The sequence below is a fragment of the Acomys minous genome (assembly GCF_964271855.1).
Source record: "Acomys minous genome assembly, chromosome: 11".
Lineage (NCBI taxonomy): Eukaryota > Metazoa > Chordata > Mammalia > Rodentia > Muridae > Acomys > Acomys minous.
In genome coordinates, this window is record NC_140492.1 from 85,198,935 (window position 1) to 85,223,928 (window position 24,994).

The window sequence follows — 24,994 nt, forward strand, 5'->3', positions numbered from 1 at the left end:
TGGTGGCTGCTGGTTGCCACCACATGCTGTGATATGGAAGCCTAGAGCTAATGATTCATTAATTTCTTCCACAATCCAAGAGAAGCATAGATACAGCAGAACAGATGTCCACAGGGTCCTTATGACTCACCAGTTCCACCTGTGGTTCCAAAAAGATCCCAAATTCTAGATGTGACTGTAGACCCAAAATGTCTACTTGCTGTATAAAAAGGTACATGCCTGGAAAGTTCCCGTTTAAAAATATATCTCCATAATACCAGTTTCAGTCAGTTTACACAAAAGGAAACCTGTGTAGTAATCCAAGATTCTGATCATAAACTATATCTGAGAGGAAACAGTTTGTTCTTCTAAGGATAGCATCTATTTTTAATAGCAAACACTATAAAATTCTGTTCTTTCGTGTTAATTAAATATATAAATCACAAGTAATCGGAGCACTAAGTATACATTGATGGTGCCCTAGCCCAGGATCTCCTAGTACAGTAGAACTGACAATGTAGACGCAGGGGGAGTTAAGAGGTTTCAGGATTTCTTCCTAAACTAATCACTCTCACTAGACGATGGAAGGAGAATGGGCTTGTGGCAATTGCTTGGCTTCTCCTTCTGCACATCCCTTGTGGGTCACATTGTCTAGGATGCCTTCCTCTGCCCCGTTTAACTCATCCCTTTTTAACCTGCAAAGCCTAAGATGCTCCATCCAAGACTCAACTGCTGCCCCACCCAGACAGGAGCCCTAGCCCTTGCCCCCTGTGTCCTCAGTATGGTGAGGACCCACTCCCCTTCACTGAATCCACACTGTAGGAACCAGCACCTCACATTCCGTCTTGGTAGCCTGAGAATGACTTCCCTCTTAGACTAGACAAGAGCAAGCATCACTGTGCAGCATGAGAGCTGGGCTCATATATTTGCCTTGATGCCTACTTTTTAGAAGCCACGCACCAATGACCATTAGTGCAAGTACACCAGGAGCAGAACTTGAGTCTGGGATTTTAGTTGGTTCCCTTATGTAATTGTTTAAACCCTGATTTCCACTACCAAGCAGATTTTCAGTCTTATGTGAGCTTGGTCCCAAAAGCCATGAAGAGACTTATAAGCACTAGAAAGCAGTGAATAACTTATTTTAAGGTGCAGTGGTACATTCAAAGTACATGATTTCATCTTTTAGGAGAACACAAAGGTTCAGGTCTAGTGATCAGATAAGGGCAGATATGTAAACAGAGCGTCCTGGGTAATATCATTTGTACCCATCTCTGGTTGCTTGGGCTTGGTTTCCTAGCCAATGTGATAGATACAGATTTCAAAATTAATAGGTTAATCTAGGCTTAGGTGGAAACAGCAGTGATGTAAAGTGCATCAGGAAAGTATGCATTGGACAAAACACATTGCTAGGGGCAGGGAGAAGGAAGACTCTAATGTACCCGTCACATTCTGTAACAGACTAATTTCCTTTACAGAACCAACTACCACTTGGCAGCTTTAGTTTGGGGTTATTCTAAGTGAGAGCTTTCTGGGATTTTTCCCCTACTTCTTTTTCCAAATTAATTTTTTCCCATTCATCACCTTTTAAAGTATTCTATAATAGTTTTTTATGTTAAAAAATAGTTTTCTTTGTATCATAGAATAAAATGGGGGCCCTATATAAAAGATCCTACAGTGTGAAATATTAGAAAATAATGTAAGCAAATAATTGATAAAGTCATTTTAATTGCCACCTTGCTATCTCTGACCTAGTTTACTTGGTGGTTTTTATGGAGCCTGATTCTTTAATTTACAAGAATAGGTTAAGTTTAAAATGGATGAAAGACTGTGTTGATACCTCTTTCTCTTTTGCTAAATTGACAATATTTCTTTAAAAACAAATCAAGCTAGCAAAACTCATTCTGAATATGGGTTTCCTAACAGCAAGTTTATATTAAATTAGCTTTAATAAAGAAGAAAAGCCATTTTTCTATTATTATGATTCCCAGCAGAGCATCTCTATCAAGGCAGATGGGAAAGGAAGCTGCCTTAACTTCTGCTACAGTGCTACTGCACACAATTCAACCAAAGCAAGCATTAGTTACTCTTTACAAACTAGAAGCATGGTTGAGCTCTTTTAGACTTGAGGGGACTTGCACCCTTTTCCTATTTCCTATAACACGCTTTGCCTGCAGATTCTACCAGAAAGATTGGTCACTGTAAGTCCCCTCTGCTAACTGGGATGTAGCACAACATTCATCTGTGATGACAGTGTCCCAATCACACAGATATCATCTGTAGAATACATAAGGTCAAAATGAAAACATTTTAGAGTTGTAAAGTGGGTGCCTTTTACACGTAGACAGAAAGAGGGTTTTTTTTTCATTAACAATGGTGAGAATAATAAACATACGATGACAGTCAAACCTAAAGACAAAAACAGCTTTCCATGAGACACACACATGTAGAGACACCCTGGCACACTATGCGTATGACATAGGTGCAGTGTAAACAGCCTCAGTAGTCATTTAAATCAGCCCTGTCACATGACAGTCATGACTTAGCGATGGAATACAATCTCCCCAGAGAGAGAAAAAGATTCTTCTGATCTTCAGTGTTTTGCTCATGCTGAGGTGTCTGTATACGCACACCAGAGAAACCTGCACACACGGTAATAATACCAAAGCAAGGAATTAAACCAGGCCATCAGAAACCTGCACTGCAAATGCCGTCAAAGGCCACCATATAGAACACACCGTATAAAAAGCTGCAGTAATGCTCTCTGCGGGTGATTGTTGGGTCAATGCCTGGTCAACCGATTGCAATAATCTTTCTTGAGAATGGCTGCAAAGAAATTTAGTCATCCTTGTTATTAAACTCACAGCTAGCCTTATGTTTTTACTTACCTTGGTCTTCAGCTTGGCTATGTAGTATCTTCATAAACATGCCAAAATCACTGTTGCTCATTTTAATGTATTTCCTATATAAAACATTTGACTATGATATGCCTGTCATATATCATATATTTCATACATCAAATGCCATATATCATAAGTCATAGTTGGAGGAACAGAAAAAGGCACAAGCAATAGGGAAAAAAACAAGGGAAGCTTGACTTCCAGACTTTAGAATGAACGTGTCCTCTCTAGTTTTTCCTATCAGCTTGATACCATCGACTTCCCATGAGTGATATGGGGAGGGGGGAGTCTCAATTGAGAGATTATTCAAATGAGATCAGCATCTTGCTGATTGATGTGAGAAGGCCCTGCCCATCCCACTGTGAGTGGTGTCACATATGCAAAGCTGGACCTGGCTGTGTAGGAAAGGTGGCTGAGCACAAACTCATAAGCAGCATTCTTCCACAGTTTCTCTATTCTCTTTCTGACTTCTCTCAAAAATGAAATGATCTGGGAGTTGAAAAGATGAAGGAAACTCCTTCCTCTTCAAGTGGCCTTGGTCTTGGCACTGATGTGACTGTCTCTTAGCTTTTTAAAAGCTCACCTTGGATATGTCTGTCCTGGGAATTACTTGACTTCTCCGAACCTATGTTTCATCTAAAAGTAAGAAGGTAAGTCTATATTTAGCAGGAAAAAATAGTCAATCAACTAACACTAATATTTCCTTCCACTAATATTTCTTTCAAAGCATGAATGCTGTGTTTATGTTGTATGATCTATAATATGGGCACTTGACAAGCATAAAAGCTTGTCACACACACACACACACACACACACACACACACACACACACACACACAAACAACCTGTTTTTTTTTCCTAGTATCAAAATTTCATTCAGAAAGTCTCTACTTACTAAAACTTCCACAGTGCTTCTTCTATGTGAACAGAATTAGGAAACTCACCTGTCCTTCATTTTTTAAAAATGCTATTTTATTTTTGGTCACAATTATGATATGCAGAATATAATGGAAATACATCTAGGAACTGACTCATTTTAGGGAGGCCGCTTGAGTAATCTGTGTATTTAATAGACACCTAAAAGGTTTGAGTCCCCCACCCACCCACCCTTCGTGATTTACGCTGCCTGTCTGTTACAATAACCATCGGCAGGGTACACAGTACTCACCAATGACCTATTGCAGACAGTTAATCAAGAGCAGAGAGGGCAGCTTTCACAGTACAAGCAGTTACTTGTTCTCAACTTTTTAAAGTTCATAATTCAGTCTTACTGTCATTTCTTTCCGCTTGCCGGTGCTTTTATGAAGGGTAAAGCTGAACAGAAAGAAAACCAGAGCCATTAACCGCTTGAAAGTTTAATGTGCTACCAAACCAGAATTAGACGCGATCATGAAGTGTCCACTGCTGAAGCTTAGCCAGCTGATGTATGTAGTGAGAAGATGGTCTCACAACCAATGAAAATAGAAAAATACTAATTTTTTTCCATTTCTTACTCAAGTTTTGGTCTATAATTGCCAAACATCAAGTTAGACTACTTTAAAAAGAATAGTAGCAAAATCCCTTGTTTGTTTTAGACAGCACATTGTAAATGTACACATGTCAATCAAAGCCCTTTATATCTAGAGTCACGTGGAGGCAGTAGATATGGTTTAACACTTCACACTGCTATAATTTAAACATCTATCCAAAGCACCAAGGTGCCTCCACTGGCTTAGTCACAGCCCTAAGTCCAGAATTCAAAGTACAGCTAAAGAAAATACCAAACCTTCTAACTACTAGGATCCCATGGTTTAATGGTTCAATTTACAATTTCCCATCTTTACTGTGAAAGTGTTCTTTGACCTTTAACCTCCTCCTCAGCTAGCCTTATGCAACAGAGCTTTGCAGCCTTAGCAGACCTTGTGATCATAGGTATAAATAGCCTCTACTACACAAAGCACTGTTGCTAAGCAAGGTAGCATGTCCAGCGGGGTGGCCTATCAAATGAATTTTTACTTACTGTCAATTTGCAATATATACCAACAACTATATTGGGATGCAATCCCATTATAAATCAAGGAATATCAGCATCTCAGCTTCTGTCTCTGTGCTTTATATTTATTGGCAGATGGACCATATATTACTCTCCAAATACAACGCAATCTTGTCTGTCTTTTTTGTCTTTGCATACACCACTTCCTCACCCTAAAGTTCTCAGGCAGAGCTATTTCTACTGGCTTCCTGCCTCTAGGTACCAACTGTGTGTTTCTTCCCACCACTTCCACTCAGGGACCTGTTACAGATCACCATCTGTTTAACTTGTATTCACTTAAATTCAGTTAACCTACCACTTTCAAGAAAAGTGTCTTTCTTGCCCACACCAAACTGACTTGATGTTTTTCTCTTCTCTATCCAACAGTTAGTTACCTTGATTTACATCGTGTACACCAATTCTTTTATCCTATAGCACACAATAGGAGTTTATTCACTGTGTGGTCAATGACTTTGGGCATTATTGCACTCTCATTTACTTCCAGCTTTCTCCTCTACCAGAGTTTATAAACTTCTTAGTCATCAAAGGGAGGGGGGCTGGAAGGTGGATGCTTATTAATCTTCATAACATTTCATTATCTAACAGACTCATTGCACATAATGGAGGCTTGATAAATATTTCTTGAATTGCATGATCAAACTGGGTCAGTCAAGCTCAGCTACAAGTACCTCAGTATTGCCTTTTGATTTACCAGAAGCAATGCTAGTGATACAAATGATAAATGTCTTTGCTGAATCATAGCTGAATTTATATCACAGTAAGCTTTGGAAGGTACCACTTTTTTTTTCAAATTAAATGCAAAAACAATATCCTTTTTGTATGTTGCATTTTACATCCTCCTGGCTTCTTTCAGGCATGAGGACACCTCTGTAAGGTGTTGACCTAAATTTCTGCTGACCTAATTTCCTTGTTGCAAAAAGATTTCGGTGCAGCCAGTCCCCACTGCGGAAAGGTTTTGCTCTACATCACTGTCAAATTTCAATGACAAATGGAATGAACTTTGTTAGTCCTTTTGAGAATTTGGAATCTCTCAGGATATTCCCCTTTAATATCTAAGAGGATTTCAGTGACTGTCCTAGTGGCTACAGAGTATAGACTGCCCCACACACAATCTCCCATGCGTTTACTCTAAGCTGTCAGGCATCTCCCATGGAAGCACTAACCACTTCCCTGCAAGCATTTTTACTGTACCGTGGCTGAAGAGAAGGTTGCTAATGAAATGGAGAAGAATAAAAGTGGCAAAATTGAATTACTGGGCTCTTAAGTAAGATATAGAAGTATTTTCAGTGCTAATAGAACTCTGATCCTATGTGTTTTGAAAAAAACAGAAAACAACCTCTCTTCTGATTGAAAATAATTTTCCCCAATGGTGCAAGTACCCAAAATCTATTTTCCAATATACCATTAACATGCTATTTGTATGCATTTGTGCTTGAAAAGGGTCTTGGTAAAGGAAAACTGGGATTTAGCTCAAATAATTCAGTAGCTGTAAAAACTATACAGTCAGAGATAGCAATATAACATAAAATGTTTTCCCTTGAGAATTTAAGAAAATGAAAATATCAACTCTACTTAAAACAAAACAAGAAAAAGTATACCAGATGTCTACACAGCATTTTTCTATTACTGTTAGAATTATGTATTCACACACAGTCTTAATATGGAATATATTGATTTTAAGATTTAGAATTTTAATACCTTTTGGTGATATGGTAAGAGTGTCATCAACTATTTAAAATTACTAGAATTCTCTTACCTTTGATCACAAATTATAGCCCAATGATGTTATTCCAGTGTTTCTACTAGAAGCAAGTCTCATGGAAGACCTGAAGGCATCGCACACTGGCAGTTAGAGATGTGGTCAGCAAAATGTAGAGGAGGTTGATGAAAGCAGCTGTCCCAGCAATTTAGACTGAATGTAAATTGTAATGTGAAATAATACATAACTAGAGAAGAGAGCTGGCAAGGAAAAGCAAAAGCTATTCTCTAAAGAGACCATATTCAAAAATCAACTTCAGGTCAAAAAGAGATGTGGTGAGTTATTTTTAATGAGAACAAGATGAAATAAAAATCAATAAAGAAATGAAAACTTTGTGCAAAATATAAATTGTTGGTTATCTTTCTGAAAAGCACCTTAATCGCCAAAAAGCTGTTAGGGACAGAAAGTGATCCAGACGTCAAGAAAGGTAATGACTCAAACTGTCAAACCCATTACCATGACTAGATCAAATAATGGCCAGAGAAACTGATCGTTTAGGGTTGAGTATGGTATAGTATCCTGCTGTGCCATACTAACCCAAAAGCAGAGAGGACAGCCACAGAGTATAGGATGGGAAGGAGAAAGGGAAAAAGAAAGGGGGAAAGGAGTTCTTTATATATTTTGGATATTAGACCTTTGTCATATGTAGGGTTGGTGAAGATCTTTTCCCAGTCTGAAGGCTGTCACTTTGTTCTGTTGACAGTGTCTGCTGCCTTACAGAAGCTTCTCAGCCTCATAAGGTCCCATTTGTTAATTGTTGACCTTAAGGCCTGGGCTGCTGGTGTTCTGTTCAAGAAGTTGTCTCCTGTGCCAATGTGTTCCAGATTCTTCCCCACTTTTTGCTCTACCCTATTTAATGTCTCTGGTTTTATGTTGAGGTCTTTAATCCACTGGACTTGGGTTTTGTACATGGTGAGAAATAGGTCTAATTGCATTTTTCTACGTGTAGGCAATCCAGTTAGACCAGCACCATTTTTTGAAGATGCTATCATTTTTCCATTGAATAGATTTGGCTTCTTTGTCAAAAATCAAGTGACCAAATGTGTGTGGATTCATCTCTGGGTCTTCAGTTAGATTCCATTGATCCACCAGCCTATTGCTTTACCAGTACCATGCTGTTTTAATTACTGTTGACCCAGATCTAGCCAATGGTCGGGACATTCTCCACCGTTGAGTGGAGAGTGGGCACTGACTTTCACATGAATGCTGCTGCCTCGTTTTTTGACCATGTCCCCTTGATGGGGAAGCCTGGTGGCACTCAGAGGGAGAATAGCAGGCTACTAAGAAGAGACTTGGTACCCTATGAGCATATACAGGGGGAGGAGGTCCCCCTCAGTCACAGTCATAGGGGATAGTAATAGTGGGAAAGTAGGAGAGAGGGAGGAATGGGAGGATACAAGGGTATCCTTGGGGTAACAATTTAGATATAATATGAATAAATTAATAAAATATTTTTTAAAAAGGAAAGAAAGGGGGAAAGGAGAAGCAACAGGGGAAGAAAAAGAAAGCACAAAAGACAATGGGCCACGTGGCTAGTTCTTCAACAGAGATAATGGTATGGCTACCTACAACAGAAAAGACACTCCCTAGATGGTACCTGCCCAAATCACTAGGGATATGTATTGAGAAAAGAAATCCACAAGGATCTCATATGAAATCAAAAGTTGTTGTCATTACAAAAATTTGTATTAGAGAATAAGTTTCTTGGAGTATTTCTGTGGCTTACAAACACAGCAAAATATTCTCCTATGAGTAAAGAGTTGAGAAGCTATTGCCTCAGTAAGAATGTCAGTACACAATGGCCAATGGATGGTTTACATACATACTAGAGACTTTGTGGGGGGGACCCTCTCGAATCTCTTGGACATCCCCTGATTAAGAAGTCCTTGCAACCTCCATCTTGTTTTGTACAGGAGGTAGTAAAGCCTTTGAGATACGTCCATTGATAACTGAAAACACGTGTTCTCATGTATCCAAACTCTGTGAAGAAGTTTAGAGTCATTTCCTCCTGTAAGAACTAGCTTTCCATGATTGTCTATTACAGAAACTATTTGAGGAACAAACAGCCTTTGGCTGTCTTGGTTTATTGACTCAGCATCATACCGAGGCAGCATCACTGTGATCCTGCTGCAAAACACACCTGCTGCTCCAGGCAAGGAAGGGAGAGCAACTTCTAAAATCCGTTTTTACTTTATCGGGAACAAAGATGACAACTAAAGCAAAAGCCAGGTCAAATCTAGCTTTTCATAAAGTTGCCCGAGCCTGTTTCTGTTCCGGCAAACTTCCTTGCTGAACCTTTGCTTTCAGAAGCAGCAGTAGATTGAACAATCAGAGTGTTTGAAAAATCTCATCGTTCCCACAAGGATTTGTGAAGTGTTGAACGTCTTGGCATATGGGTGTTCTGAATAAAAGGATTTTGGCCAGGAGTTTTGAGATCAGAGATCCACAATTAATTCTGACTGCTAGGATCAATAAAGATTGTTTTCCTTTGAAACAGAGTACCTATAAAGTTATGTAATTTGAGGTATAGGAAAATCACCGCCAAACGAGCAAAGAGAGCTTTGTGCCCACAGAATCCATTTGGTAATAATTTCAGGCTTGAAAAGTAAGACCATTATTTTGATGGGACAAATGCATTTGAAAGCCATGAAAGATTAGATCAGTGAAAAATTCTATTTGAATTAAAGTACATTTTCAGCCCAAACTCACTCCGGTGAAGTTCCATTCACAGCAGAAATGCAGTGCAGCGTGAGCTCTTTCCTAAAGGAAAAGCGCATGTGAGAATCCGGGTTATTTTGTCTAGTACAGCTGCTACTTGTTCTGTTGAGGCAGGAATGCAACTGATGACAGGGAGAATGGAAAGTGACACCTCTGCTGGCAACCAGCCAAGAACACAGAATGTTTTAGCCAGGCTGTGGAGTGCGATCCATTTCTTAATTGTTGATAACATATAATTAGGGACAATCTTACCTCGTTTAATGAAAGCAGCAAGTTAAACTGCAGCGCATGAGTATCCTTGGATAGACTCTGTTAGTCTTGGAGCACAGAACTGCCGAGTAACATTTTAGAAATGGTACAAGATGGAATCTTCCCTTTACAAACTATCAGCCTAGAATTATGGCCACCATCCTAACCCACAGTATAAATTCTGTGCACTGTATAAATGTCAACTGATACTCGTGGCCAATGTGCCCAAAATAAATTTTCCCTTTGAAGACTTTTTAAAGGTAAGATTTATGTGAAGAAATTGGGCATGTATTTTAAAATGACAGACTACGTGTCCGGATAATCAGTTATCAGCCTGATTTGTACTGACAGGTTCCTTTCTCAGATGGCCCAAGCACAGTCTAGTGAACTACACTCGGTTTTGTTGTTGTTGTTGTTTTGTTTTGTTTTGTTTTTTATTTTACATAAATTGGTGGGGGTTTTTTTTCTGCATTTGTCTGTGTGAGGGCGTCAGATACCCTGGAACTAGAGTTATAGACAGTTGTGAGCTGCTACTATGGGGGTGCTGGGAATTGAGCTCAGGACCTCTGGAAGAGCAGCCACTGCTCTTAACCACTGAGCTATCTCTCCAGCTCCCACTGAGTTATTTTAATACAATTATTTCCTTGAAAATAATATATTGTTATCTTTTCTTTGCAATAGATCTCCCATGCTTATTTTTAATGCCTATATTACTTAGAATTATAGGTTTTTTTAACACTATCATCATCATAAAGGAAACATGTTTTTATGTAGGCCATGAGTAAATTGAACTGGATTTTTCATATTTCTTATAAAAGATTAATTTTAAGGGAGAAATTCTACCAACCTGTGAAATAACAAAAATGTAAACTTGAGAAATGTATTCTAGATTTTCTTTAAAAACAAAACAATAAAATAAAATATTACTTAAAGGCTGGTAATATTTGTTCATAGCACGCCTGCTTTCCCCGATGTTTTCTTCCCTTTTTGTCTTTAAATTTGTTCTAATGTTATCAGGATCAATTTTTAGTTTCCATCATCCCAAAGGAGCTGTCTTGAGTGAAGCTCTTATCAAGAACTTGTAATGAAGAATCAGTTCTCCTAGCTGTTACTATGGTGCTCACATATCTGGAGAAAATTTGAGTGGAAATAAAATTCCAAAGCACTAAATTTAGAGGTATTTCGTTCCTAGTAAGAGGCACAAAAATAGCATTACTAGATACAATTTGAATTCTGAGGGGGGAGATATTTATTTCTACGTTATGTTCACATGTGTACATTTTGCAAAGCTAGTTTCTTTCCACAGTCCTAGAGACAAACCAAAACTCATGTTACCGAAGTCCCGGCCAGACCTCTGAAGAATCGTGCCTGACAACGGAAACCTTCATTTTTCACTAAACCAAACCCTAAACATCAACCGATGAAAGCAAGAACTATTCGAGGCTATACTTTTATGTACTAAGAAAAAAGTAGCTGTGATGTTTATTTGGGGTTATATATTAAATTGTTTATGCTCTCCCAGAGACAGGGAGAGGCAGAGGATATTGTTGTGACCCTGGGATGGTGATGAGAAATCCCAGGTATAAACTCCATTTTTCACTAAAAAGCAAAATATTTTGGTGTGTACAAATCAATGAAATTCCATTTCCCAAAACAGAAATAATAAAAAGCTTGAGAAATGATGACAAAATAAATTTCTGAAATTAAAGTTACTCCTTCACATTTAATGTCATTTAAATATGCCTCTGCCCACTATCCAAAGCCATGCCAAATTTCTTAAGGCAGATTGCTTCTTGGATGTATCACCTAAGTGTCTGCTGAAAGAAGTTAAGATTATATTTAAATTTTCATTTCATTTAATGTTTTCTGTGATTAAGCCACTAAAAAAACATAAAAAGTCTACAATGGCTTTTCATATTTCATTACATCTGAATGTATAGGTTTTTAAGCAAGAAGAGATTTAAACTTTCACAAAGCACAGCTGAAGGCGTTAGCAACCTCTATCTTTTCTGTAAATGAACGACGTAATGTAAATGCCAATGATGCCGAACATGAAGGCTTTTCAGTTTTCTATATGTTACCTATAAGTTTATATTCCACATTAATGCATGTAAAATTTAAGAATACAATAAAGAAGACAGGTTGTGACTTACTGTGCTCTGCACGCACAGGAGGGAAAGGATAGGAGCTGTTCTCTCTGTCCTACACACTGTGTCAAATGAAGCCATGCCGAAAGCAAGCCATAGCTCTAGCCTCTAAGTCCAAGTGCGCACTTTGCATTAACATGAAGACATGTGCCCATGATTTTAGAGACTATTTTGAGAGATGTGGTCATTATATGCACTTCTTTTGATTATGAATTTTGGATTTGGGGGAAATTTTGGCTCAAAATTTAAAAAGAGTACCAAGACTTAGTGAGACATAGTGGTGGTAATACAAGGCTAGAATGAGCAATCTCCTGTTTTCAGTCTGAGGTCTAAAACAATATTTATAATTATTCATTTGCACCATGAATTCAATATCCTTTCACATACCACAAATACAGAGCTTGGTGTAAAAATAACATCATTTTCTAGGTGTATTTTCTATACTATCACAGTTTAATTTTCATTTCTATTTGAAAAGTCCTGTTAAGATTCTGAAATACAATTGGAAAAAAGTGTAAAAGAGGTGAATTCATTTTGCTGGTGCAAAAAACAGAGACACCATAAGATCCGTAAAATAGATTTTACAAACGCTTTTTCTTTCCTTTGACAAAAAATTTAGGAAACAGTATCATTAAAATGCCAGTTTAAACTGCACAGGAACACTGCGCTGCAAAAGTCACCTTTTTGTTGATTCATTATTTATTGATAAAAGGACTGTTTGCCTGATTTTGCCTGTAATTATTTCTCCCTTCTTAAAGGCTGTATACTAAAGATAATCTACTAGTTTTTATCCACTTTTAGTTCACAGCAATCCCAGTTTCCCACCTCTGCTACTTGCTAGACAAAGTGAATTAGAAGTGACTCTGATATTAACCTCACTAGGAGAGAGAGAACAAACTGCACATTCAGCCACACATTTCCAGACTTTGAACTATACAGGGAGTGTATTTTGCACATACTAAACCAAGGTATCTGAAAACATTCCCTAAATCACATTTCTCTTTGCTAAGACCAATGCAGAAATCTTTCTGCCCTAGATCAGGAAAAGATAAGCATTTGGCTCAAAAGCAAGGCTTTGGGGAGAGTAAACAGATTGGCTAAATGCTTTTAGAACCTACTTAATATTGCATGAATTGATCCCGGGCAACTCAGCCATACGTGAGAGTTTCTTCTACCTGCGAGTTCTCTAGGCCACGTGGTTGCTCTAACACGGTGGGAGGGGCTTACTACAGAGACACGGAAGCCATTCCGGATAAGGCACTATAAGACTGCATCTCAGTTCCCTTTAAGTTTTTAATTCTCCTTAGTGCTTGGGTGTAGAGATGTCCCGGAGAAAGACAAACTCGACTTCTGTGTCTGAGTCCAGAAGAAAACTTGTTAGAGTGACCTGCATGACCTACATGAGTGCTCAGCTATTAGCAAGGGCTTTCCTAGACTCTTCTTGGCTTCACTGTGGCACGAACAATAACAAGGAGTTCCCAAGGCACCCCACTCACGATCCTGAAGAGAGCGGAGAGGGAAGCTGTGTCGCAACTTGGCAAGCAAAGGTCCTCCGTGGCAGAGACCCAGCGTGGGCTCCCACCAAGGAGCTACAGGGAAATAAGGCAGAGACTGAACTTTTGTAGCCCCACGCCAGGCTAACTTACTGGCAAGCAGACAGATGAAGCCACATCACCTGTGGGCCTTCCTATACCCAGTAGACCAGGGACATCATTATGAATCCCAGAGGATCAGTAGAACTCAACACAAAGTAAATGCCAGCTCTTCCAGACCACTCTTGAAGACTGTGAAATCACCAGACACTAACTTGACGGAGAGCCCAGAAGTGGACAGAAGGCTGAGAAATCTGGGAGACTAAGCATGTTTTCCTAAACAGACAGCATTACCTAAAAGGGTGGCTTTAATTATTGGATTGGATTGAATTTTAAAATGCATGGGACTCTAAATTTATAAGAGAACCAGAATAGTTATAGACAAAATAATGGAACCGTTTTCCAGGGACACCCAAGTTGCTATGTTCATGAAGCCAGTGTTCCATAACCAACCCAATGAAGAAATTTCCTGCAGTGGAAATACTTCCACCACCCCCCCACCCACCCACCAACATATCTTACTCACCTGTAAGATCACTACATGACTACAGTAAGATGAGCTTTTGTGATTCAGATGTTCTACATGTAACGGCTGTATTAATCAATAGGTCAAATGACCAAGCTGGTTTTCTTCTTTGCTTTTCCATGCATGTATAAGGTAGAAGAATAGCTTTATACTCTAATTAACATACAACACAGTAGGTTTCATAATGACATTTTATATATATTCGTAATTGTACTTTGCCCGTGCCCATCTCTCCCATTGCTTTCTCCAACTCTTTCTTAGCTTTTGTTTTGTTTTCATTTTGTTTTGTCTGCAAACAACAATGTTCTTACCCTCGTGGGTATTTGAGGAGACAACTAAGATGGTTTAAATAAAGGTAAGGGCATTTTATAAACTAGGTTTGGATCTTCCAACAGCCACCAGCTGACAGCTGACAGCATTTAGTGAGATTTTTTCAGAAGACTGAGTCTAATTGAAGGAAATATGTTATTGGGCGTGCCCTCTTGAAGTATGCTGGGGGCCCTCTCCAGCTGCCATAGGTGAGCAGTTTTTCTGGAGTGCATGCTACCCACTCTGATGCTATCTCTGCCTCAGAAATGAAACCAATAGACCATGACTTGAAACTTCTGGAAGAGTGAATAAAAAAACAAACCTCTTGGGGAAAGAGTGGCGTACAGCATAGCAAGCACAAGGACTAGAATTCTGATCCCAACACATACGTAATAAGCTGCGTTTCTGTGCACACCTTTAACTCCAACAGCAAGCAAGACAGGAGAATCATCGGGGCTTGATAATTTCCAGTGTAGCCATGAAAACAAATCAAGGAAACAAAAATAAGTGAGTTCCAGGATCACAGAGAGACACTGCCTTATAAAAGAAACACAGAAAAGGAAGTAAGGTACCCAAAGCCCTCTTTTGAACTACACACAAGTGGGCATATACCACACGCACACATGAAAACATCACGAACATCATATCAATCCCTATCAATGCAAAACACACATGCAACCACCACACACAAAATAAATAAATATATAAAAGTCCTCCTGTAAGTTGCTTTTTATAGGATTTGCTTTTCTGTCTTTATATCATCCTCTTTCAGGTAACTTCCATAAGAAACATGAAAACCATTTAAAGTACTTAACCATTTAAAGCACGTATCATGAAGAATTGGAAATAAAATAGAATAAATATGATACAAAATGAGAGAAAATAAATGATAGAAGAACCTGGACTAAGTCTATCTTCAACTAAATTTTTAACTTTAAGCTTTATGTTTTGCAAATGGAATGAAAGGTCTGTCTTTGGTAATCATTAACTGAAAGATTAAAACTGCCCAGAGTTGTGGCACATGCCTTTAATCCCAGCACTTGGGAGCAGGTGGATCGCTGTGAATTGAAGGCCAGCCTGGTCTACAAAGTGAGTCCAGGACATCCAAGGCTATGCAGAGGAACTCTGTCTCAAAAAACCAAAAACCAAACCAAAACAAAAAATTAAAACTGTTAACATTATTTTGTATTTAGTTTTTATTAAGAATAATAAACTTAACTCTTCAATCCAGGTAGATTTGGGAGGGGAATGAGGAAAACATGGAACCAAAGAGTTTAGTGAGAGCAGATATTACAGAGTATTTCTAGCAGATGGGGTGTGAGCACTGTCCTGAACTACAGAGGGAATGGCCTGGTGGGTAAGATGTATATGCAAATCAAAAGTCAGAAATGATGATCTTGCTGGTCCTGTCATTCCTGGACCAAAAGTTCTCCATGGCTTCCACAGTGATCGTGCCTTCTTTCATCTTCCCAAAGACCACATGCTTGTCATCCAGCCACTCAGTCTTGGCAGTGGAAATAAAAATCCTGGGCATCACTTGTGTTTGGTCCAGTATTTGCCGTGGACAAGAGGCCAGGACCTGTATGTTTCAGGATTAAATTCTCATCCTTAAATTTCTCCCCATAGATGGACCAGCCACCAGTGCCATTATGGCATGGGAAGCCACGATCCTGGCACAAGAATTCTGGAATAATTCTGTGAGAGGAGGAACCCTTGTATCCAAATCCTTTCTCTCCAGTGCCATTAGCTTTATATTAAAGGCTCTTTCGATTTTCTGAAATTAGAAAATAAAGAAGTATTGTCCTAAGACTTGACCTACGGCAATACCAATAGTCATGTTAAAATAGAGGGGGGTATTTTAGGGGAGGGGATTCCAGCCCTAGACAGAGAACCACAAGCCGCAGATGAATGCTAGGGAAGAGATAGCCTCTTGCAGGGATGAGTTCCCTTATGCACACACTAGAATACTCAATCCACATGTTATCATACAATAATCCTGACATTCCTAGACTCTGCCATAGTGTTTTGTCCTTCTCAATTTGTCATGAGGTTTATTATTATTTTTTTAATAAAGGAAGATCATGTCTAGGGCAAGGCCTTTACCTGTGGACCTTCAAGCCATCTGAGAAGAAAGCTAAGTTTCTGGGAGGTTAGATAAGTAGCCACAGATTACATATCTAACTAACAAACAGCGATCACAGAGCTTGGATTACATATCTAACAAACAGCAGTCACAGAGCTTGGACACAGTTTCTCCAATCTCCCTTCTCTTCACGGCTCTAATCAGCTTCAGTTGATTGACTAACAAAGGATGATTAACAACAAGCAGATGCGGCCTGTGTCACCGAGGTACGTTCTTCAATGCAAAGTCATGAGACCCTCGCTTTGATGCTATGCTGTCCTGATTATCCACTAGGAACCAATAGACAGTGGAAGCAGTAAGTGAAGGAGAAGGAATTAGTTACATGCTACCCACAAATTATGTGTGCTTCTAATTTGTAATATTTTCTAAGAGAAAAATCTGAGCATATTGCTCAGGTTGTCTTTTTTTAATGACCATTAATAGCTACCATGAGTCTACAGGCTACGCAGAACCCTAGGAAACGGGTGGAGGCTGTTTCCATTACTGAAGCGAGCTAGCTACCTGTACAGTGTACCATTGTCAGTCAAGAGACGTTTTCATACCTGGAAGCCAGTCTGAATTACATTTCTGTTATGTGCAGTCATGAAAACGATGTTGTTAAATAAACTGTTCAATGGTAAAAAGTACGTGAGACCTTTTGGATCTTAGGAATACCAAATACAACCTGCAAGGAGTCGACTCTGAGGTCTCAGCAGTGCACAATAGCATATGTCGTTTGCAACCGTTGGAGGAGGAAACACACAATCGTCCCTCTTCTCGTCCTATACACTGTCAGTAGGACAGTGGGTAACCCATCTGGTTTACAGGTGGCAGCACCAGAAAACTTCTGGAAGAATAGTTGCGAAGAGAATGTATGAGTGGCAAGCCCTCAGAATGGGTCGCCTTTGCTCAGGAGGAAAGGAGGGATTTTCTACCCACACATTGGGCTTTCTGTTTCTGTTTTGTAGCCTGCACTCCATCTTAATGCCCACCCCCAGCCCCGTTTTTCCCTCTGAAAGGCAATTGGGAAAAGAGACCTCACCAAAGCACAAGATAGAATGACCCACAGTGTAGTTCTGGAAGACAGCCAGTTCCCCAGCATTGATGTGGTCTCACTTAACTCCTCTGGGGTGGACGCATGTCGAGGCTTAGTGACAGCAAGCTATGGCAGCAGCTGGCATGCAGGGGACTGAAGGGGAGCTGCTACGAGAAGGGTGGGGTGAAGAAACACTCCAGAAAACGCTGAAGTATAATTTCAAGCAACCCGCAACTGTTTGGGAATGCGGGAAACCACAGGAGTAAACACGCCAAGCTGGCAAGCAGCAGGCAACAGTAAGGCAGGACATTTTTAATGTGACCCACCAAATAAACCAGATCAAAGATCTGGAGCAGTTAACACGAACCGTCTCCTCTACGATATTGATTCACTCTGTGAACCACCCTTTGTTGCGTCCCTATTATAAGCCACAGTCTATGACACTGGAACCCGAAGCGGGCTTCTGTCCTTGATGCACAAAAAAAGCTAATCCCGTCAGACACAGATGTCCAAAATATAGATGGTTTTACCATTTTCCCCCCTGTAACAATGTGTTTACTTAAAGTCCACATTCACATAAACGGCAGAAATAGGGCCTCGTTTTAGCCTACTTTCCAATAGGTTGCCTCTGACTTCCGGGGACTTTACATTATCAGGAACTTGGAAGAGAAGAGAGGAGAAAGAATTCTACCAGCACCAGGCACCCCTTCTGTGCTCTTCCCCATGTGTCCTCCTTGGTGGTGATGCAAGATTCTCTTAGTCTTGTCTCACACCGCTGTGCTCTCAGCATCCTCAGACGCTTCGCTGTCGCCTTGCCACTCCACGCATCATTTGACCTCCTGATCAAGCACCTGTCAGTATCTTCCCTGTCTTCTCTGTCAGGACTCTACCATTTTCTAAGCTAATGACATTTTTTTTTTTTTACCAATCTTGAACTGCGGAGGGTAAGATAGAAACATCACTTTTTTTTTTTCAAATCTGTTTCTGAAACTTTAGATTCTGAGTTACAAATAAAACAAAAAAAAAAACATTTTTACTACTATCGTCCTCTTTGCTGTCCCTGCCTTGAATTGACCTAGCTTCCCAAATACAGCACCCATTACAGGAAACAGAGTGACAAACACATAAGTTCATGTCTCAGAAGAGCTTTCCACTCTCATGTTTATCATCAGAAACAGAAGAAAATTTCCTTCAGGAGGTACCATATAAGCCCACTCTTAAAAATAAGTATTCATCAAAAGAAGAAAACAAAGAGGACCAAATGTCTGAAGGAGGCCTTGCCAATCAACAAAATTAACTCAACAGTCTTATATAGGGAAAATGTATAAAGCAACGCACAGTACAGAATCTCACAGAATATGAAAGTTCGTTGTCATTTACACAATGCTGTGCTCATGGGTGGAGAAAAAATTAATGATGTTACATTTTATATGGACAAAGGGCTATTTTTTTTAAATTGAAAATAGATTCTTCTTTTACTCAGTATATCCTGACCACAGTTTCCCCAGATCCACCCCACCGCACACACATACACATTTCCTCTTCAGAAAAGAACAGGCTTCCAAGAGACAAGAGACAAATAGCACAAAACAAGATACATTAACATAAGGCAAAACGCCTTTATATCGAGGCTGTACAAGGCAACCCAGTGGGAGGAAAAGAGTCCAAAGAGCAGGTAAAGAATCAGAGACACACTCTTTGTTAGGAGTCCCTAAAAACACCAAGCTAAAAGCTGTAACATGTACACAGAGAAGTTATTTAAATTTTATATCATTTCTTTCATGTTGAAAGTTGAGTACCCTGAAAGGCTAAAAAAAAAAAAAAAAAACCTGAAGTAAGGCCCCAAAGCAAATACTTTCCTACCCTCCTTTAGCAAGTACCTACTTGACCGTAAACTTCCATTACAACAATTCAATGGTCATTGTGAAAAGACTGCCGAACAACATTTCGTTCAGCTCTGAATTAAAGTGTTAATGTTTCAAGACTGATTTTAAGATCTTTTGTCGAAACACGAGGGGGATAGAACAGGCAGACACTGCTCACTGTTCAGGAGTGTTAAATGTCCTAGCAACAATTTGTCTTACAGATTCCACCAGCATGTGTGAGACTTTCCTCTGCCCCTTTAAACCTTACGTAGTCAACGCATGCACCCAGAGAAGGAAATCCCACAGAGGCACATCACGCTTCCCAGCTTGCAGTCAGAATTCTGAAGTTTACGCATGCCCAGTGGCTCCGTCAGGCATTACTACTGAGGCCTCGACTCTAAATAGTTTAAAATAAAAAGTTGTATAAATATCAGGCTGTGCCAATGATGCGGTTTGAGAGGGAGTGCTCTAAACACAAAGTAAATTAAATGGGATCTGCTCTTGTGGGGTAAAGGGCTACTTAAACTGGTTATTATAGAGAAAATTTTGTTGTGTGGTGCGACAGCACGTACCCATGTGGCTAACCTACAACTGGTAGAAGAAACAAATCCCACCCATACCTAGGCCTGGTGCCACAGCCAGACCACAATTCCTGTGGGGGATGAACTTAATTTGCTGAAACTGAAGGCCAGGCTCTGCTGCAGCTCGTTAGCTGGTTACAGACACACTGCAAGAGAAGAAAGTGGAATTTGGTCGATGTTCCAACTTCTACATGTGCTGTGAATAAAACAGACTATTGTTTTTTTGATAAAGAAGTATTGTTTTGAATGTGCAGATTGGCTAAGTAAAGCCAGCAGAATTTTTTGGCCAAATATAGTCTCTTGCTCACTCCTAAAAATCCTAGCTTTCAAATTAGGAGCTGAAGTCATTGAAAAAAAAAAAGTTTACATTCCTGCAGCCTGCTGCAGCAAAGCCAAACAAATGTTTGGCTTAAAGTTCACTTACATCTTTTTCATGGTCTTTTTCTTTAACATGGAAGACTGAAAACTACCATTTCTTTTTATCAAGTCATTTAATGTCCTGAGTGTGTGTGTGTGTGTGTGTGTGTGTGTGTGTGTGTGTGTGTGTGTGTGTGCGCACACACACACACACACATTGATCAACAATATTGTAGGGTCAATGTAGTAGTTTAAGGCATGTGGGTCACACTTGAATTTAAAGGAAACCATCACTTTATAGCTTCTGGTGTAATTTAGGTCACAGTCACAAACTGTGATTTTTTTAAAGCATCATTAACCACTGAATGGACAAGGAATGTGTTATTTTCAAGAAGTTTCTTTGGTGCCAATTCAGGCAATAAAAACCTAAAGACAGGGTCAAACGTGGAGGGCAGTTCCGTAGGCAGTTGCCTTCTCAATACACTTTTTTTTTCAATACCATAAAAATGGCATTCTCTTTGATACTGAATTCAAACATGAACTACATAATATGGAGTGACAACATCAGTTTGCTCTAGGAAACATCTTCTTTTTAATTTTATTTTATTAATTTATTCTAATTACACCTCAGTGGTTATCCCATCCCATGTATTCCTCCATCCCTCCGATTTTCTGCTTACTCCTCTCCCCCATGACTGTGACTGAGGGGGACCTCCTCCCCCTTTATATGCTGCTCATAGGGTATCAAGTCTCTGCTCTAGGAAGCAAACATCTTGATGACCAGTTTTTGCACAGTCCATCAGATTAGTTGTCTGGCACTGTGAAGAGCCTACAAAAATGACGGAATTGAAGACCTGAGTGTGCAATGGTCAATAGTTTTTAGGGTCGCTGATGCATTCTTGAGACAGTATCCTTTGCAAGTTACCTAAAAATTTCCTATGAGGCAAGTCAATTTGCTATACTGATGTCACTTACATTAAACAAATTGTCTGTCAGGAAGCAGAAATAAAATAGCTTAAATGAAGCCTTTTCTTATAACAGTTTACTAGTGTCAATCGATGTCCCAGATCTGAGGGACATGAAGGGAGCCTTGACTTCGTTCTTTTCATGGCTGTCTCTACTCCCCACTGCCCTGGGAACTGGTAGGGCTATTTTGTATGCCGAAATACTTCTCAGTTCCCAAAACACAGAAGGTTTGAGAAAAAAAGTACAGATGTCACATGATCAAATTTTAGCTCTCCTTAGATCAATTCTAGTTCCTTTGTCACTTTATACAAATAACTTTAGAACTGTAGAGGTCAGTTATAATAGGGAAATAATAAAATGAAGCACATATCACAAAATTGTATTTACCTAGTAACTTGTACCAATGAAATATCAAAGCCCTCATTTTACCAATACCTACAGAGTCCCCAAACTCTCTCTTCAGAAGCTATGCTTTCCAGTTGCATTATTTTAATAGAATTTTACCTATATTACATCATCATTATCATGGTGACCATAGTAACGACGTGTCTTTAATTTTGTGTTTATTGTCTATTTTCCTAGGTTCCCAATTTGTAAATTTTTGTGCTGCTTCTATTTTAATATATTTACAAACTACCAACAGCACATTTTATTTATATTAAAAAGATCTTAGGAGTAAGTCTAGGTGAGCCGTAGACTCTATGGCATAGAGAAATGAAGAAGGTCATGTTTTCAAAGAATAGCTAAACACAGCCTTAAAATCTAAATACATTATGATAGGCAGATTTGGGCCCAGGGGTCCCACTCAAACTAAGGACAATACAGGCGGTAAACTTTAAACCCCTACCCAGATCTAGCCAATGGTCAAAACAGTCTCCACACTTGAGTGGAGAGTGGGATATGACTTTCTCACGTACTCTGGTGCCTCACATTTGACCACGTCCCCTGGAGGGGGAGACCTGGTGGCACTCAGAGGAAGGACAGCAGGTTACCAAGAAGAGACTTAATACCCTGTGAGCATATACAGGGGGAGGTAATCCCCCTCAGGAACAGTCATAGGGGAGGGGAATAAGGGGAAAATGGGAGGGAGGGAAGAATGGGAGGATACAAGGGATGGGATAACCATTGAGATGTAACAAGAATAAATTAATTTTAAAAATCTAAATACAGAACTACCGTTTTAGTGATCCATGCCCAGACATGAATTTTTCACTAATAAAAAGATTTAAGTATTTCTACTAGTTTCTCAAATGTGTATGTCCCTACCTCTACAAAAATGGAAAGGTTAGGTGGAAAACTAACCTTTTGTACCACGGCTTCACTGTGGGTATCACATACCTGTAGCTCCCTTGCCTACTTTCTCTTGCTCTGCTGGGTTCTCAGCTGAGATTTGCTGCTGCTGTGCCTGTGTCTAATGGCATTTCACACTCTTTCTCCAATCTGCTCTGAGACAGAAACGGAGATCTAAGACTGTAAAGAGCTTACGCTAACAGTGATCAATACGATTCTAGCCGGAAAGCGGCTTTTTAATGTCCCCTACATTTTCTGTCAGAGGGCTGCAATTCAGAAACTTCAGGACTCAGGAGTCAGGCAAGTAAGGGGTTATTATAAAGTGCATGCCTGACCACCTCTAGAATATTTCAAAAAGTCAAAGAATACATATTGAAACAGAAATCCAAGCTGACCAGCTAAAGAATTTTCCCTCAAAATGCATTTCTATTCTGATATTAGTTTTATATCTTAACCTTCTAAAATTTAATCTCACATTATACATTTCGCAAAGCCCAAATAGCTGCTACACATACTTGTTGCTTTCTGTTTTACCTTTATAACCCAAATATACTTAGTTCTTATTTTCCTGTTCTTGCATTCTCCGTTTTTTTTTTCTCATTTATTATTTATTTAATCTCTTTACAGCCTGGTCGCAGCCCCCTCCCTCCTATACTCCCAGCCCCACCCCCATGCCTCCTCCTCCCATCAGAGAAGAGGAGGTCTCCAAAGGTCACCAACACACTGTGGTACCTCAAGTCGTAGCAGGATTAAGTACATCCTTTCCCACTGAGGCCAGACAGGGCAGCCCAGCTAGGAGAAAGGGACACGAAAGCAGACAGCACCTACTCCCATTGTTAGGGGACCCACATGTTAGCTCTTTTAGGTAACAAGAAGTGCATGTTTATTCCAGCTGGTGTAAATTAGTATATACTATTGAAAAAAAAAAGCCAGTGACAACATTACCTTTACAGCAAATTCCTTAAATGTGTAACATTACTCAGAGATAGGAAGATTGTTCAGACTATGATTTACCACAACCCTCCTTCCTTTACTGCATTTCTGCATGTTTCTATCTTTGGTGTGCCTTCACCATCAACTCACTGAATTTTAAAGTATAAAAATAATGAAAAAACAGTAGGACTGGATACATTGATTCATACAGTAAATAGCTCAAAACAGAAAAAGTATCTGATACCCACCTACGCGTATGCTCACACATGTACCCGAGCACATGCACACAGATACATGCTGATTCACCAATAAAAGCAGCCAGATTTTGAGTGGGAAATGTTTCAAATAATCCACAGTATTATTTTACCGAGCTACATGACTGGTACTGGTACGCAAGGAAAAGGATGAGTGTGCATGGGAGGCTATCCACTCTAGTCAGCCCAGAGAGAACAATCATGTAGTGGCTCATCAAAACTCCTCCCTAAAAAGTCAGAGTTTGCTATCTCTTTGCAGTCGTGAGTACCACTGGAGAGTGTTCTCGCACTTGGTACTTGCACTTACGATGGACAGACTTTCCTAACAGGAACGTCCTAGGGGTTCCAAACAGAAAACAGAGTGGAGAACGCACAGATGCGATGGAGCACTAATCTACGCAATCCTCAGTTGAGAAGGTGTATACATGTCACTTTACAGCCTTCTCGACCACGTTCCCTCTTGTGAAGCCCTTGCCTGAGTTACCCTGAGAAAGGAAGCCACTCAGAAGGAAGTGTGGTGGAAATTTCCAAAATACATAGAGCCTGTTTGGACAAAAACAGTGAAGACAGGCTTCTCTATTTAATGACAGGGCCTGGGCTCCCAGCCTTCTGTGATCACTGGCTCTGTGTGGTACACTTTGGTGAGTTTATGATGGTGTAAGTCACCCAGCGAGGGAAGCGCTCCCTTCCCTTCCACACTGTTTATTCTTAGCTTATGCACACAAAGAGTGAAGAAAGTTGTCAACAACACGTCCAGTTTTTTACACTGAGTGCTGCTAAGAGCCGGTGGACTTAACTGAACCAAGAAGCTCTCGTCGCCTCAGAGTCTTTCATTCATTCACACACACAAATATTGACTCTGTACCTACTATGTGCCAGGCATAACATCAGAAAAGGTTAGCCTAGGAAACATGTAGAAGAGGACACAGAAGTGGCAAAAAAAAAGACAGGAAAGAGGGGGAAATGGTCTGTTTTGTATTAATTAAACGGTAGTGTTCAGTCATATCAAGTGTGCTCCTTTCTAATTTAACCCATAATAATCTGTGAGAGGGCCAAGGATACACCCAAAATTATCACAGTGGTTTAAAAATTCATGTACATTCACTCTTTATAAATAACTTTGAAAATGAACATACAGCTAGCTTTACACATATCTGAAGCACTAAGTTATGGATATCATAAGAAGACGTGTTGTTTTGTAAAAATAAAGGGAAGTCACACGTTTGTAAAGTCCTTTATGTGTTCCTTTTACAATTAGAAATCAAACAAATTAAAGAGGATATTGTAATGACACCAAACTGTTATCTTTGAGGTAACATTCTGGGAGGAGAAGAACTGGAGGAAAATGGGAGACAGGCATTTCCATCTGGAGTTCTGTGGGT

The 24,994-nt window shown here is 39.7% G+C and overlaps 1 long non-coding RNA gene across 1 annotated transcript in view; it reads right to left on the bottom strand.

Moving 5' to 3' along the window:
• LOC311608763 overlaps nucleotides 1-24,994 on the bottom strand; it is a 78,073-nt gene that overhangs the window by 13,396 nt on the left and 39,683 nt on the right. The window contains exon 3 of the long non-coding RNA XR_014783147.1: nucleotides 4,045-4,190. This is a non-coding gene — a long non-coding RNA (uncharacterized lncRNA). The remainder of the gene's footprint in view (nucleotides 1-4,044; nucleotides 4,191-24,994) is intronic.